General features: G+C 39.1%; 1 protein-coding gene across 1 annotated transcript in view; it reads right to left on the bottom strand.

Moving 5' to 3' along the window:
• Positions 1 to 14,629, bottom strand: part of extl3 (exostosin-like glycosyltransferase 3) — a 40,923-nt gene extending 26,294 nt beyond the window's left edge. The window contains exon 1 of the mRNA XM_085245814.1: positions 14,433 to 14,629. The gene's annotated coding sequence lies outside the window, so the exon portion shown is untranslated. The remainder of the gene's footprint in view (positions 1 to 14,432) is intronic.
• Between the last annotated feature and the right edge of the window lie 681 nt (positions 14,630 to 15,310).

Here is a 15,310-nt window from a genome sequence, read left to right as displayed (position 1 = left end):
ATACACTCCGGTGTCCCGTCATATTTTAGATAGCAAGGAGTTTATTAAACTTCACCGAAACAATCTGCAAATTTCATTAAAATTTAATAAACTATGATCTTGTCTTTATTTTTAGTTAGCACATACCTTAAACACTTAAAGCTGTAAGCTAATGATAGTTATATAAGAGCAGATGCTGCTGGTGCAATAAGCTGTACGTTTTACGTCCAATGGATGCATGATCTGATTAGTCGACTAATCGCAAACATAATCGGTGACTAGTCGACTATCAAAATAATCGTTTGTGGCAGCCCTACCTAGGTGTGTTGAATTTTCTTCTTTGCGCACAAAAAATGTGGAGGACTCTCACTGGTATTTTCTTTTAAAATTCACTTCTGTAATATTACAAATGAGTAGCGCTGATTCATCAATAATTTTTTTGTTAGACCCAGAATAATGAGAACTTCTGTCAGTCTCTCGAGTGATGAGCAAAGTCGGTTCTAAGAAAAGAAACTTTCGGGAAACCAAAGTTCAAACCGTCTTTTCATCCTCTAAGTAACGACGCGTCTAAATGACACATCCCTGTCCCTTGTCAAGCTACACTGTCAAACCTCGTCTTTACAGGGAAGTTCTGTGCTTGAATGCCTGCAACTGGTATTTCACCCATTCATTACCAAAAATCTAATTACAGGCTGCCACATGGTACTCATTTAAACATTTGAGTCTGCATAATTACTTTAGTCAGAGATGAAATAGGACAGAAGAGTCTGAGGCCACAAACAAGCCTCTCATGCACTCTTCCTCCTGGCAGAATCTAGTAAAATCTCACCCTAAATGGAAACTACTAAAAATAACTTTAACTCATTATATGTGGCCTCTGTATATTTCTCACCTTTGTATTTATACTGTTCACTTCACATTTATACTCTTATCTTCAGCCAAAATAGTACAGAATCTCTCAGTTTGTGGGTTTTTTGGGGGGTCCAGGTGCTTCATTATCCATTTCCTGTTAAAGCCACGCAGATTTATAATAAAATAAGTATTCATCTCATTAATCACCATCTTAGAACATTTCACAAGCCCAGATGTCACAATTTTGAAAAAGGCATGGTCGACCCCAATTAGTCGCTTTGGCTCTTATCACACTTTATCTGGAGCAAAGTGAATCCAGCCGTCACAACTACACAAAGTTCAGTCTCTCTGTGTTACAACGGTTCGTCCGAGGCAGGAAGAAGAATGAGGGCAGAGAAAATGAAAGAGTTTTTCTGTATTCCAGAGTGGAAACTGCTTCTCTGATTGAACACATGTCAAGTTCACTGCCGCAGAGGCTCTGGTGTGTCAAAAAACCCTCTTTTTCCTCAAAGAAGCAACATCTAAAGTAAAGCTGTGTAACATACACCAAAGCACAGGGAGTTCCAAATCCCGATTTTCTCTATGTATGCTGAATATATTATAGGACAAAAAAAAAAAAGAAGCATTTTGTGGATTATGCTTTCTTTCTTACTGAAGTTAAACTGACTTATAAGACCGACACCATTAATGTCAGCGGATTAAACATGAAGCAACAAATGCGGCTGAATGAGTTAATTAATGCTGGGAGCTAGCTTATTTTATTTTATTTTTACATTTAGACAAGTCTGGCACCGACTGGTGAAAAGTTCGGCTGCTGACGTGAATGACTGATTGTGTCTAGGAGGTGGGGTCTTTATGCTAACCTTAAGGAGAGATGTCTGACAACCTTAAAAATTACTTTCCTTATTAAATTATAGCATTCCATTTGGTATTCCTTTTCCATAGCCTTGCATCTTTTAAGACTTTGTGGTTATGTATATATAACCGAATGCAATTATTCACAGTTGGCTTCAACTTTGTTACTTTTTAATTAGTTTGTCTCAACACAGATACAGCAGACCTACTTTTATCCTGTTAACAAGTAGAGAAAGTAGGTGAAGAAGGGGAGATGATATTGCTTGAACTTCCTTTCAGTTAATTTGTCCAATAAACGTAAACCCAAACTGATGCCAATTGTAGCAGGTTTGTAGTTGTTACATTGATATTTAAAATCATGGAGTGAGTCAATGGGTTTAACTCATTCACTGCCAATGGCTGGCAGTGAATGAGTTAATATTAGGCTTTTGCAATGCTAACGTCAAACAACAGATAGATATCTTTATAAACCCAAGCAGAATACCATCCAATTCTCTGTTAAGCTTACAGAAGTCAACAACACCGTTGTGAGCTGACACCACACAAACACATTATGTTTACATTATTATCAGCGCAGCTCCTGCATCATTCATAGTAACAAATGCAAGCAGTAATTATAATTGCTGCACCAATCCAAGTTTTTCCATTTCCAAACCAACACAGACGCTTTGATTACTACTGATATCGAGCACAAATCTGATAACAGTATTCAACTAATACACTTGAAATCCATCCTTTAAGTTTAAGTAATATAAAATATTACACATTTTTGACAAATTTACTTAATATGCCTAATTTTTTGGACTAATTCTCTCAAATTCTTAAATCAAGGAGAGTCCATAGGTTTATGCTTACTATTGTTTTTTGCAGATGCAGGTTTCTCCTTTTTCTGCACCTTCTCTCTCACACAAACACGGTAAGAGATTGCACTGACTAATAAACCTTTATGTTACTCTTAGCGCAAGAGAGAGAGAGAGAAGCTAAAGCATCATCTCGTTGAAGTCCTTCAATCACTGAATAACTCCCCAGTTGCTGCGTCTTTGCCATTAGCTTCCTTCATGCTACATTAGCTGTCCTGCTAGCTGCTGCTGTCATGCGGCAAAGTAAACACAGAACAATAAACCACCCGCTTCAATTTCCCAAACCGCCCATCCTCAATTCCTCTTCTCGCCTTAGCACCTCCCACCAGAGATGCAAGTGGAGGAGGCGTGGTAGAGACACAAGGAGAGAGGGGTCGAGGCAACATGCACTTAACTAAATAATATATCCTCTCCTTGGAGCAGTCACTTTAGAACAACCCAAGTGCATCATAAATAACTTTGTTATAGCTGCAACTACAGCTGTATTTTATGATCTCAGATTTAACTGTACTAATATCATGTTTTATACTTAGGAAGACTTTTCATTATACAACACAATATGGCATAATCAGATAAAACATTATCATTTAAAAAAAAAATTATAATGATCACAGAAACAGTTAAGGGCAAAAAAATGTATCATCCTAAATAATTGGAATAGTTATTTGATGAGTCCTTCTCCTGCCGTGGTTTGCCATGTGTGCCGCGCCTCGTTATGCCCTTTAGGGAACATAGCATTCTGAGATTGATTTCTGAGCTACAGGCTGGAGAACTGAGAAAACAATCAGGCACAAATAAATTAAATGGAAAAAAAAAAAAAATAGAACTGAATTGAACAGATCAGCACGTTGTCAGCATCAGGCCAATATCCTGTACAAATATCCAATGGGTGCATTCCCAGTAAAAATTATCAATACTGATCAAAATGAGCAAAAATGTTGTGACAATATTTTTTAAGCTGCATAGTGACTAAGTCACAGAGAGAGATCAATATCATCGACTTAATCTGAGGGATCTCCATGTGGCGATGGACAGCTGTCAGCAGAGGATCTGCAGATCATCTGTTATTCCTTTGACCAAAAGTTGCTCTTACATTATCACGTGCTACATGCGTTTAAAGTTCTGCCATAATCAGATATTTTTTTTAAATCTTTTTCACTGCAAAATTAGAATTTATCATGCACTAACAAAAATCTATGCAGGCGTCCTGGTTTGTGGCAAACATAGATAAAACAAAATCATTACTGCAGTAGTAATCACACCTCTGCTTCTTTAACATCTACCTTAAAGAAGGCCATTCTTTAACCCTCATTTAGTTTTCATTGATGCCTGCAAGCCCCTGCTGCATCATTTGATTGTGACCTTTGGCTATTTTATAAATGTAGTGTTACATCCACCAACACGATTTGAAAGATTTCTCCCTCTCAGTCTGCCCTCGCAAAGTTGCGGACAGCCATCCACTCTGAACAGACTACAAATGGAAGTATGCCTCCAAATATTTGCTTGACGACTGAGTCTTATTGTGAGGTCTCTGCCAGTTCTCTCTCCCAGCATCAACACCACTCTTTGCCAGGGCTGCAATATCAACAATTGGGCTAAAGCCATAAATAGGACTAGTTTGTAAGCCTCAATAATCACATAGAAAAATAGCCTATGTCTGGCTGGAACTCAAAAGTGATTTAAATCCACTGAGCACTGTCTTTGCTCCATGAATATAACCAATTTCAGCACATTTCTCTTTGACAGTGTTGGCGTAAATATATTACGCCACTGACAATTCATTTTAAGACATAGAAGCTGTTTATGTCAAAACAGCTGCAGCTTTGAGTTAAACCCTGGAAATTATTGGCACTGTCAGACTGTAAATTAGGGATGTTCTTTGTTCTTAAACAGAGACTGGTGCTGTCTTTTTGTGATGCACTATGCTAAAGTTACAAGAAGTATATTATTTTTCAACTGATAAATTTCACACCAGCAGAATAGCTTAACATTGCAACGAACCAGGGACAGATGCACTTACATAACACAGGCACCAGCTACCAACCGTTTTTACTAGAGATGGGCCGATCCGATATTACGTATCGGTATCGGTCCGATACTGACCTAAATTACTGGATCGGATATCGGAGAAAAATAAAAAATGTAATCCGATCCATTAAATATCACGAAAGCAGCTCACAAAACTTGCAACACGCCGTAACTCACCTCAGAACGTTAGCACTCGGAGCAGTATGCATCACGTGATAGAGTGGCTGTGGCATGCCGGACCTGTCGGTGGTCTGGATAGCATTTGGAGCTTCGCTAGCAACCCGGCATTTCATCTCCGACAAAGTTATCCCGAGAGAAGTAAAGCAAGTGTGTAAGTCCATCTCTGAATGTTTGTAAAGCATTCCTGCGTTAAGCTTAACAAACGACTGCCTCTTCTTGCTGCTACTTCAATCATGAAACTGCTTAACGATCAGCTGATCAGCTTTTCTGTCGCGAGTCCGTCTCTCTGGTTTGCTTTTGGCCCACTTTGCACCAGAAAGAGGAAACCAGCGGCTGAACAACAGCAGCACGTTTAAGCTTGATCAGCTGTTGTTAGAATGTATTTAATATTACTTTCTACACCAGGATCTTTATCTACGTAGCTGACGCTGGTAACTGTGCAGGGGCGGATCTAGCAAAGTTTAGCCAGGGGGGCCGATAGGGCATTAACAGGGAAAAGGGGGCACAAAGACATACTTTTCTTTCTTATTCTCATTTAAAATGTCTAGCTTTTAATAAATAATTATCTGACACCCAAAGTTTTAATTTGATGCAAAATGAATAGAAGTCCATTACTGTATATAGTAACTATTAAGTCTAATATATATACCCTAGTAAGCTATAGTACTTTTTCCTTTGGGAAGGTACCATCTGTGCAGTCTGCAATTCTGTTGAAGAAAGATGTTGAATCTATTTAATATTTCTTGAAAAATAATTGATTTCTGTGCATTTTTTTTCACACTGCATCAAATTAAGGTTGATTACGGCGATTAAGCATCATGAGGTGGAGCGTGAGGGGTGGTTCCCTATTTTTTATTTATTTATTTTTGTTGTTGCTGGGAGTTGGAACCCTATTAGTTAGGTTGCTTAATATTTATGCTAAGTACTCTTTAAAATACCAGAATAGGGAGGATGGTGTAGGTTTAAGTTTATTAGATTGATCAGTATTGCTGAAATATGAAATATTTTTTTTTGCATACAGGTATAACAGAATAGCTTTAGTGTAGTTGTTGTTTTAAACTTGAGTATGAACTTATACAAAATGCAGCAAGATATTTAAAAAACAGTTTTGTTGATTAAAAAACACTATATCGGATTCATATCGGTATCGGCAGATATCCAAATTTATGATATCGGTATCGGTATCGGACATAAAAAAGTGGTATCGTGCCATCTCTAGTTTTTACTATTATATCATTAATTATCAATTAAGTGTTTAATCAAAGACATGTCTGAACTGAAGGTCAACAGTTAAAACACAACCCCAGCAATAAAGGGCTATACATACAAACAGCTAAACCTAATGTCAAGGCAGGTCCTCACGAAGTCATACATGCTCAAACCTGACTCCCCCCCTATGAATACTTTCCAGACAGAACAGTCAGCAGATAACACAGCAAAATTTAGCACACAAATAGTAAAATCCTGCCCTCTCAACATATAACTCCTCCTGTTATCTTGCCATAGCAGTGGCTTGCCGTGTCCTCCCGAGAGCTCTTTCTCTCCCCCTTCCCGTGCAGGCTGGCGTAGACCATAACAGATTGACTCAGCCTGACAACAGCTGCCAGAAGCCCGCAAGCCTCATCCTCCAGACACTGATGGATTGTGGGAGGGGAGCCAGGGTGATTAGCCCCTTGACAAGGCTAAATTATTGCAGTGTACCACCCCAAAAGAGACTGCACCTGAGCGTCAATGTAGAGCTTTCACACTACTTTAAGTCATGCTGTTAATGACTACTCAGCCTCACAATGGGCTGAACTCTAAAGCTACACTGATCAAAAAAAGGAAAAATCTTACCACGTGTATTAAAAAGTGAAGGAAATGTCTTCCAGACTGACAATCAACTTTTGCAATAAAGCAGTTATTTTCAACTGCTTCAGTCACGAGTGGCTCTTACAGTACCTTAAGGGTAACAATGAAATGACTAAGGTCCACTAGGTGTGCACAAAACTGTTTTTCCCATTTAAAATACGTTGCTTATTGCTCCGTCAAGCTAAAGTACAATATAGCAAGGCAACCTCCAAGCAACTTGGACAACGGATTCGCACAATGAAATTTTTCACATTTGCCAACCAACTGACAATAGTTGCAGCAACCAAACGCTCACTGAAACTAGGAATTTTGGGGACTTGTGATCCACAGTTTGCCCTGGCAGCTTCATTTAATCCCTGAAAGTGGTGACATCTCTCCCAGAGCTCCAGTTTGGTGACATCTCTGCATATCTTGTAGAGAATAACTTGGAGCAACAACAATCACTCTCAAACACTCTCGGTGAAGGTTTGCAAATAACTACCATTTAATTTCTAAACAGACAGACTGATTGCAACGTGTTGGCAATCAACTCATCAACACCACAACACTTTACAATAGAGGACTCAGATCGCTAGTTGCCAACTGGCAAGGTGAATTTGCAGGTAATTCGCAATCTTGCAGCAACTTTGTAACCATGTGTGGCAGAATTTCATCATTTCTGTTTCAAATCTATGAGGATCTGCCTGAACTCTAAAGGCAAGTAGTTCGTGTGAATTTCTGTGTATGCAGATAGGAACCATTTTCAAATTATCATCGTATTACCACAAAGAGATTGCATGTAGGGCTGCCACAAACGATTATTTTGATAGTCGATTAGTCACCCATTATTTTTGCGATTAGTCGACTAATCAGATCATCATCCATTGGACGTACAGCTTATTGCACCAGCAGCATCTGCTCTTATATAACTATCATTAGCTTACAGCTTTAAGTGTTTAAGGTCTGTGCTAACTAAAAATAAAGACAAGATGATAGTTTATTAATTTTTAATGAAATTTGCAGATTGTTTCGGTGAAGTTTAATAAACTCCTTGCTATCTAAAATATAACAGGACACCGGAGTAAATTCTGGAGCATCTCACACTTCTGATAATCAGCTGTCTGCTTGAAGTTTATTTAGCTGTGTAAAAACTATAACTTTAATCTCAGCCAAACCGATTTACTCAGGAACAAATAAAATACTAAAGAAAGCCAAACAATAACATTTTTAAGTTATCTAAGTGACTCATATATCATGTTTAACCTGACTAGCGAAAGACGGCGGTGGGTTTGAAAACGATTTGCCGGGAGTCCGGTGTTCTCACGGCTCTAGTTAGCCTTGCCCCCGCCTAGCTAACAAGCTAGTGGGTAACAGACGTCTCCGAAAACGTCGGAGCGCTTTTGAAAATATGTGGTGTCTTGATAAACTGAGCAGATATTTGAGGTTTACACAGCTACATTCCTGCCTGAAAATATGTTAAACGTTTATTTTGTGACCCAGAAAGAATAATAAGAGTAAAGTTAAAACTAACTAGCTGCCGCCATTGTTGACAGCTGCGCTATGAATTCTGGGACACAGCTTCTTCTTCTTCGGGGTTTAACGGCAGCTGGCATCCTTGTACATGCAGTGCTGCCATCTTCTGTTTCAGTCCGTTATTACACTCTTAAATCCTACTACGCATTCCTGCGTCCTTTGTGATCTTACAAAGCTTCAAACGATGCGTCGACTATTAAATTAGTCGTCGACGATTTTAATAGTCGACATAATCGTGACTAGTCGACTAATCGTGGCAGCCCTAATTGCATGTAATTGCAAACCTGACCCATTCAATTATGCACGCTTATAAATCACTTCATAATCCTTACCCAATGCGCCACAGTCTAGCAACTTACAATCGTCACCTCGACTTCACCTCAAAATTTATATTCAGTAGATAGATAGACAGAGACATAGACAGAAACAGATGGGAAACTATTCTCTCCACAAATGAAAAAGAGGTTTTCACTATTGTTTGTGCATTAGGTGTCTTGAAGTTTAGCTTAGCCTTCGGGTTATAGTCTCCCTCTCTGTCAAAATAAATAAATAAATAAATAAATAAATAAAAATCCTCTGTACATTTCCTAGTTGCAGATTATATCTGACTTTATACAAAACTTGTGCAGTTTTACATTTTTTGAAATCCATGACCTTCACAATTTTTTACCTGAAAACAAAATATCGTGTGGTCTCTAAATCCTACATCATTAATGATCCTAATTGGGGATTTTATAAGTTTATATAAATGTTTGAAATAACGATTTTTATGGAGCAGGGCGATAAAATACTTAAATCAATTATCATACAAAACTCTCCTAATTAGTGTCTTGAAACATGGTCAATATAACGTCAACAGAACTCATTCCATCCATGTTTGGACAGACAACATGAAAAGAAAATGACAATCAGTATAACACAGATCTAAACAAATTTAAATAATATTTTAAACATTTATATTTGTTCAAATTCAATTATAACTCGTTTCTATAAAACTATTTCCAATTTCCAAAAGCTGCTACGAATCCTCTCCAACACACCGACTCAGTTTAATCTCCATCCTGAAGCCTCATAGTCGCTCTAAGGACGGGAACTGACTGCAAGTAGTCACAGCCTTACCCTACCCGTCTTCAAAACAACCATTTAAAAGGCAAAAGGATCACAAGTTTATTGTGCTTTATTTGTTGCAGTAATTTTAATCATGTCAAAGTCCCAAACTACTGTTTTCCCTAGTGTGACTGTAGTATTATTGGAGATGAGTGAGCCGAGAAATCCTACTGCTTGCAGGCAGTGCATGAAGAGCTGCTGTTTGCTAAGTAAAAGCAGGACTGTCATTCTGCTCTTTTCTCATTTTCTGAGCCGCTGCATCTGTTTTTGTCAGAAGCTTCACTCAAAACATTTACTTCTGTCTTCTAGTGCAAAGAAACCATTCTTCTGTGTTTCAATAAACAAATGGAACAAGCTGTCCATGGTTTATGTTGCCTAACTTTTCCTGCCGTTTAAAGAAGATTTAGAGGATGATGCAGAGTAGCAGAGCTCACTCCTCCATAGTGTGACCAGTCAGCTATTCAAGTAGCTCTAAACCTCTGCATTTTCTCTGACAAGAGCAGAATAGTTTGATAGAATCCAAGTCAAGAGGCACAAGCTCTATTTGATGATTCATCCAGGCCCTCATCACAAAATACAAGGCAATTAATGTCTTCAGTGTTTGAAAACCACAGCCGAACCCTCTCACTCTAGTGTGGTAAAAAACAAATCAGGACTGCCATAAAGAAGCACCTCCATCTCCTTCCACGGTATAATTATCATCGCGAGCAATCAAGCCAAATTCTGACCACTTTTCTCTTCATCACAGTCAGTGAGAAAATAACAACTGGGCCATTTCACAGCAGATATTTAGATATTTTGGCCTGCGATAGCAATCAGAAAAGCACAGGTGTCAGAATCTCAGTGAGCTGGCAAGGACATACCTAGCAGTCTGAAGCTGAGAAACAGAGACACCTAAACAGAATTCAAGAATTATTCATGTGATTTAATTAGCTGTCTAACATGGGGGTGGTCTCAAGTGGCTGAGCTGAAGGCAAATGGATTCCTTTTTTTTTTTTTTATTCCTGAAGATGTTTCACCTCTCATCCAATAAGCTTCTTCAGTTCTAACAGCTGATGGGGAGTATTGAACTTATAAAATAAGTCCAGCTGCCTACACAGGCGGCATCATAATAATAAACATCTGAACATTCATGAGCAAACCAAAACGAGTTACTCCTCACTGTCAGTGCAGCTCCCACCAGGAAGAGGATACTGTACCAAAATGAACTTCAGGCTTTTACAACAAACTTGGAGACAGGCCAGTGGAGAATGGGTTGGATGCTCATTCATACAGTGCTTTCTAGTCTTACTGACCACATATCAGTCTACAGTCATACAGCACTTTACTCTTTGTACTTAAGCCCTTCATCTACCTCACATCCTTGGCCAGTACAAAATTAATTTAACATCAATATCTTTGGATATGGATGGAAGCATGAGTATCTGGACAAAACCCATGCAGCCACAGGGAGAACCTGCAAACTCTATCGAGATCAGATGATTTGAGCCATGGGCCTCCTTGCTGTGAAATGACTGCAAACCAATGCAGCACCTTGCTGCCCAATTTGGGTGTCTGACCTCTTCCAGTGACAAAGCCGAGGCTGCTGCGCATCTAAGTACTAATAATTACAAACACTATGTCCCAAGTGAGTAACTACAGACTTATTTTAAAAAAATAACAAGTGTTACATTGTTAGTTTGGAAAATCCCATCAGCATCAGGGCCAGGAAACCTCACTCTGGTAGTGCAACCACTTTGCTGCTTTTAGAGCAACCAAACACACTGCACTGCTTTAAGGAAGGCCACATGTGCGTTTCCTGAGGTTGCTGGAGTTACCCTGCCTACATACGACTACCTATTTGCACACAGTGTATTGCACTCAGGTGTACTTTCATTAAAATGTGAAGTAATATAACATTAATGAATATTTTGCCCTGCCAGCCCTGAATAGAGTGCACAGAATGTAAACAGCTTCATTATGACTAGCTGACCAGCATTAGCATAAACACCGATAACGACTGTGGTTGTTCAGGTGCTTATCAATATTTCACTACTGACCAGTCTGGAACCTGGTTATACTGGTTCTCATACAGTAGGATTCTGCCAGATGCATTTGGTTTAAATCAAGCATATTCACTTCTAACCCAAACAGGATCCCATGCCAAAAAAAAAAAACTGACTTCAAATCCAGAGCCTCATATTTTCATCTACAAGGTGACTCCCACCGTTCATAAGCAGCAAGTACTTCCCTGAAGCTCCTATATAACTATTAATCCTATAGCATATAATATACTGATGTAACACAGCTAATTTTTCACTTGAATGGCCACTAGACATGATCAAATTTAATAATGTGCACCTCAGGTATGTGTTTAACAAGCAAAGGATATTAGCAAGCATATTGTACCTTTTGGGAAATGCTAGTTTTAACACTGGTGTGTCTTGTGAAAGATGTTGATTGCTACTGTGTGTGACCACAAGAATAAGAAATCACCCAACCCCTCAAAAAATAAATAAAAACAACACGTGGCAGTGACACCTCCAAAAACTAGATAAATATCCTTATCCACAGAAGAACACACGCTGCCCTGTAATGCCCATATTCATCCACACTGTAGTCCAATCTAACCGTGTAAGTGTGGAAATTTCTAACCACACAAACAGCTGTTTGGTGAGATTTCAGCTTTTGGAGAGATCTTTATTGGCATTCTCTATGATAGATTTTGTGCTGCATCATCACAAAAACACATGTCTCTTTTGTTTATTATCATGATGCAAACACTTTAACAACCTGCTCTTGTTCATATCTCAGCACAGCAAGAAAAACATCAAGAGATGGAAGAATTCCTTCAAATAAAAACACTTCCTGTGATAACATAAGACACCGGCACTAACCGGATAGGAAGAAACTGCTGCCCAGTCTCAGACAGAACTCTAATAACACATGACAAATACAGACACGATTATCAATATTGGTTTTAAGATAGGGGAAAGTACATAAGCTCCAGGTGCAGTGTTCACAGAAGCCAATTTCCCTGCACTCTTCTTTCAGAATCAGAGTGTATTCAGCAGCTTTCACCAAGCGTCAAGGACAAATATGACATGTACTCAAACTCATTTGTCTTTTAAATATGATCTACTGACTTAAACGTAAAAGTAAACAAAAGGTATAATCTGATAATGCAATTCATTAAAGGCACAAATGAATTAACCTCACAGCTACAGCTCTACAACTCTGATACAGCAGCTATTAAGTGGAGACCTTGGGCAAAGACATGTGAGTGAAAACTGGTTCGCTGGTTATAGAAACATGCTTTAAAAGCACTGCCCCAGGCAGAAACCTAAGGCTTCCCAAAAACATGCCAAGCCTTGCCTTAATATCAGCTACAGGGCTTTATATTCCACATCTGCAAAGAGCTCACTCAGAGTGGGCTTACACTCACTGGCCACTTCGTTAGGTACAACCACTCATAAATGCAAATATCTAATTAGTTAATTACATGACAGCACCTCGTTGCATTCAGACATTTAGGCACGCTGAAGGTCAAACCAAGCATGTAAATAACTTCACTTTTTTTGCAATTCTCTGACTGGGAAAACATTACCTGGTCCTGGTCTCCATTTCTGCTGTGATTTTCAGGTGATAGAGACAAAATTTGGAGTAAACAACATGAAAGCTTGGATCTTTTCTGCCTTTTATCAATGGTTGATGCTGCTGGTTGTATAATGGAACACTGTCACACTCTGGTTGCCTTAGTACCAACAGATCATCGTTTACATGCCACAGTGTACCAGAGTATTGTTGCTCACAGTGTCCATCCCTGCCCTCCGGCAGGATAACAGTCTTCCTACATAGATCAAATCATCAAAGTGCTTAAACACAACAATGAATTTACTGTACTCAAATAACCCCCACATGTGCAGTCGACAAATCTGCAGTAACTGTGTGATGCTATTACTTCAATAAGGACCGAAATTACTCCCGAATGTTTTCCTCATCTTGTTAAATCCATGCCACAAAGAATTAATCGTTCAGAAAGCAAAGGCGGGTCCAACCTGGTACTAGAAAGGTGTAACAAAAGAAGATGCCACTGAGTGTAAGACAATACTCTGGAAAACTCCCTCACTGCTTTTAAAAAGTTTCATGCACTCAGTCTTAAACAATCAAGTCCAGTTTTTTGTTTGAGCTCAGTTTAATTTTGTGGTTATCTGGCGAGTTTACGTAATTTTCGGTCTACCCTCGTTTATATAAACGAGATGATAGATGGCAACTGAGTAACGAATGCTGAGTTTAGGCAGCACATTAATTTTTCATATTTATTTCCTATCTTATTCATAGCCTTTTCCTTTTTTGTTTTCTTTAGGTCACGAGCAGTTGTCCAAGCATTTCACTACATATCGTACTGTGTATGACTGTGTACGTGACAAATAAAATTTGAATTAGAATTTGAATTTACTCATATTATGGGAATCAATACTAGTTAATGGGGTGGAACAGCCAGGAGATAAAGTCACTGAAAATAATATCTAAAAAGGAGAAAAAAGCCAACTGATTAAGTGGTTAAGATGCAGTCCATGACTTAAAGCCATTTTTAAACTTTTCCAATCGTTGTGTTAAAACTAAAAAATGTCATTATAATTGACTGCCTATTATAAAAGCAAATTATTATTTATTATTGGTGTGTAAACGATGACCGGTGAGATGCTGAAACTGTCGTCAGTATATTAACATGAAACATGAATATAAATTATCACGACTGACAAGCAGCTCGATGTTGAACTGACAGCGACATTTGTGACAATCTACACGCCATAAAAGTGGCGCAGGTTTTGCAGGTGACAATAAAAAAAAAAAAACGGGGATTCAAATATTAAAGATCGAAATTTTTTCGGGGCAGCCCAGGTGGGTCATATTCAGACAACATTACAGCAAAGCCTCGAATACACCGGCTGTGTGCCGAGATCAAAGCAAAACATACTCACGACTAGCAGGGGCTACAGAAATCCACTCAACTACCTTTCGGGACTTTGAAAATTCACATCTAGGAACCAACGAGGACGGGAGGACATATTAAAGATGGCCAGGGGATTGCAGGGAACCACACAAGGGGCTACAAATCTCATCTCTCCAACTAGCTAGCGTGCTAGCCAGCAGTGGTCACAACAAAACGCATTTGCTCTGTACTACACTGGCAGACTGATGTTAGCTTCAGCGGCTACAACTCACCGGGATAGAGGAGTCCAAGATGTCCTAAAAAACTGAGTGAAAGGCGCCAGGAATATCTGACACACCGCAGAAATCTCCGTGTGCTGAATCTGCAGGTCTACAGTCTCAAGACAAGCCTGCGGTGTTGCAGCATTTTCATCTCGCACCGCTTCCAGCACCATTAAAAGCTGCACTGTTGGAACGACGGCTGGACAAACAGCGCCGACCGCACGCAGCAAAGCATTATGGGAAACTGTGTCGATGCTACGGTGCCGTCAAACGCTGGAAATGCAGTGAAACTGCGCCACCTGGTGCCGGCATTATGGACCATAAAAAACAGATGTCTTCTAACAGGTGAACGGTGAAGTGGCTTATAGTTGGCTATAGTTGGCCTATAGTTAATTAATTGTTCAACTGACGAGTTCATTAATTAGCAATTATTTGCCTTCATTCTTTTTCTTGTTTAATTTTTTTATTAAGCTATTTTATCACTGTTGTATGTGACTTTGTCCATTACCTATTGAGCCTTCAATGTGGGTCTATTTAGGTATCATAAAGTCAAATAAGGACTGTCAGCTGTGTACCAATCTGACTTCTGCACAACAGAACTGATGGTCCCAACCCCATTAAAAAGGCAAGAAATTCCACAAATGAACCCTGAGAACACTTCTGAACAAACTAGCAGGTGTAGAAGGCCCCTACTGGCCCATATCTATGGGACTGATTTTTCCTAATAACGCCCACTGAATAGAATGATAACATCCAAAGTGGGTGAAAAGGCCCACCTATGAAGTGAAAACCATTTTAGGTGACTACATCATGAAGCTCAATGAGAGAAGACCAAGGCAACAAAGCAAAGGATGGCTACTTTGAGGAGTCAAAAATATAAGACATATTTG

Source organism: Mchenga conophoros, linkage group LG15 (genome assembly GCF_057382185.1).
Source record: "Mchenga conophoros isolate Kocher_MC1m ecotype Shallow Benthic linkage group LG15, M_conophoros_male_GT1.1, whole genome shotgun sequence".
In the NCBI taxonomy this organism is placed as follows: Eukaryota; Metazoa; Chordata; class Actinopteri; order Cichliformes; family Cichlidae; genus Mchenga; species Mchenga conophoros.
The sequence above is the reverse complement of the archived record's forward strand: the minus strand, read 5'-3'. Positions and strand labels throughout refer to the sequence as shown.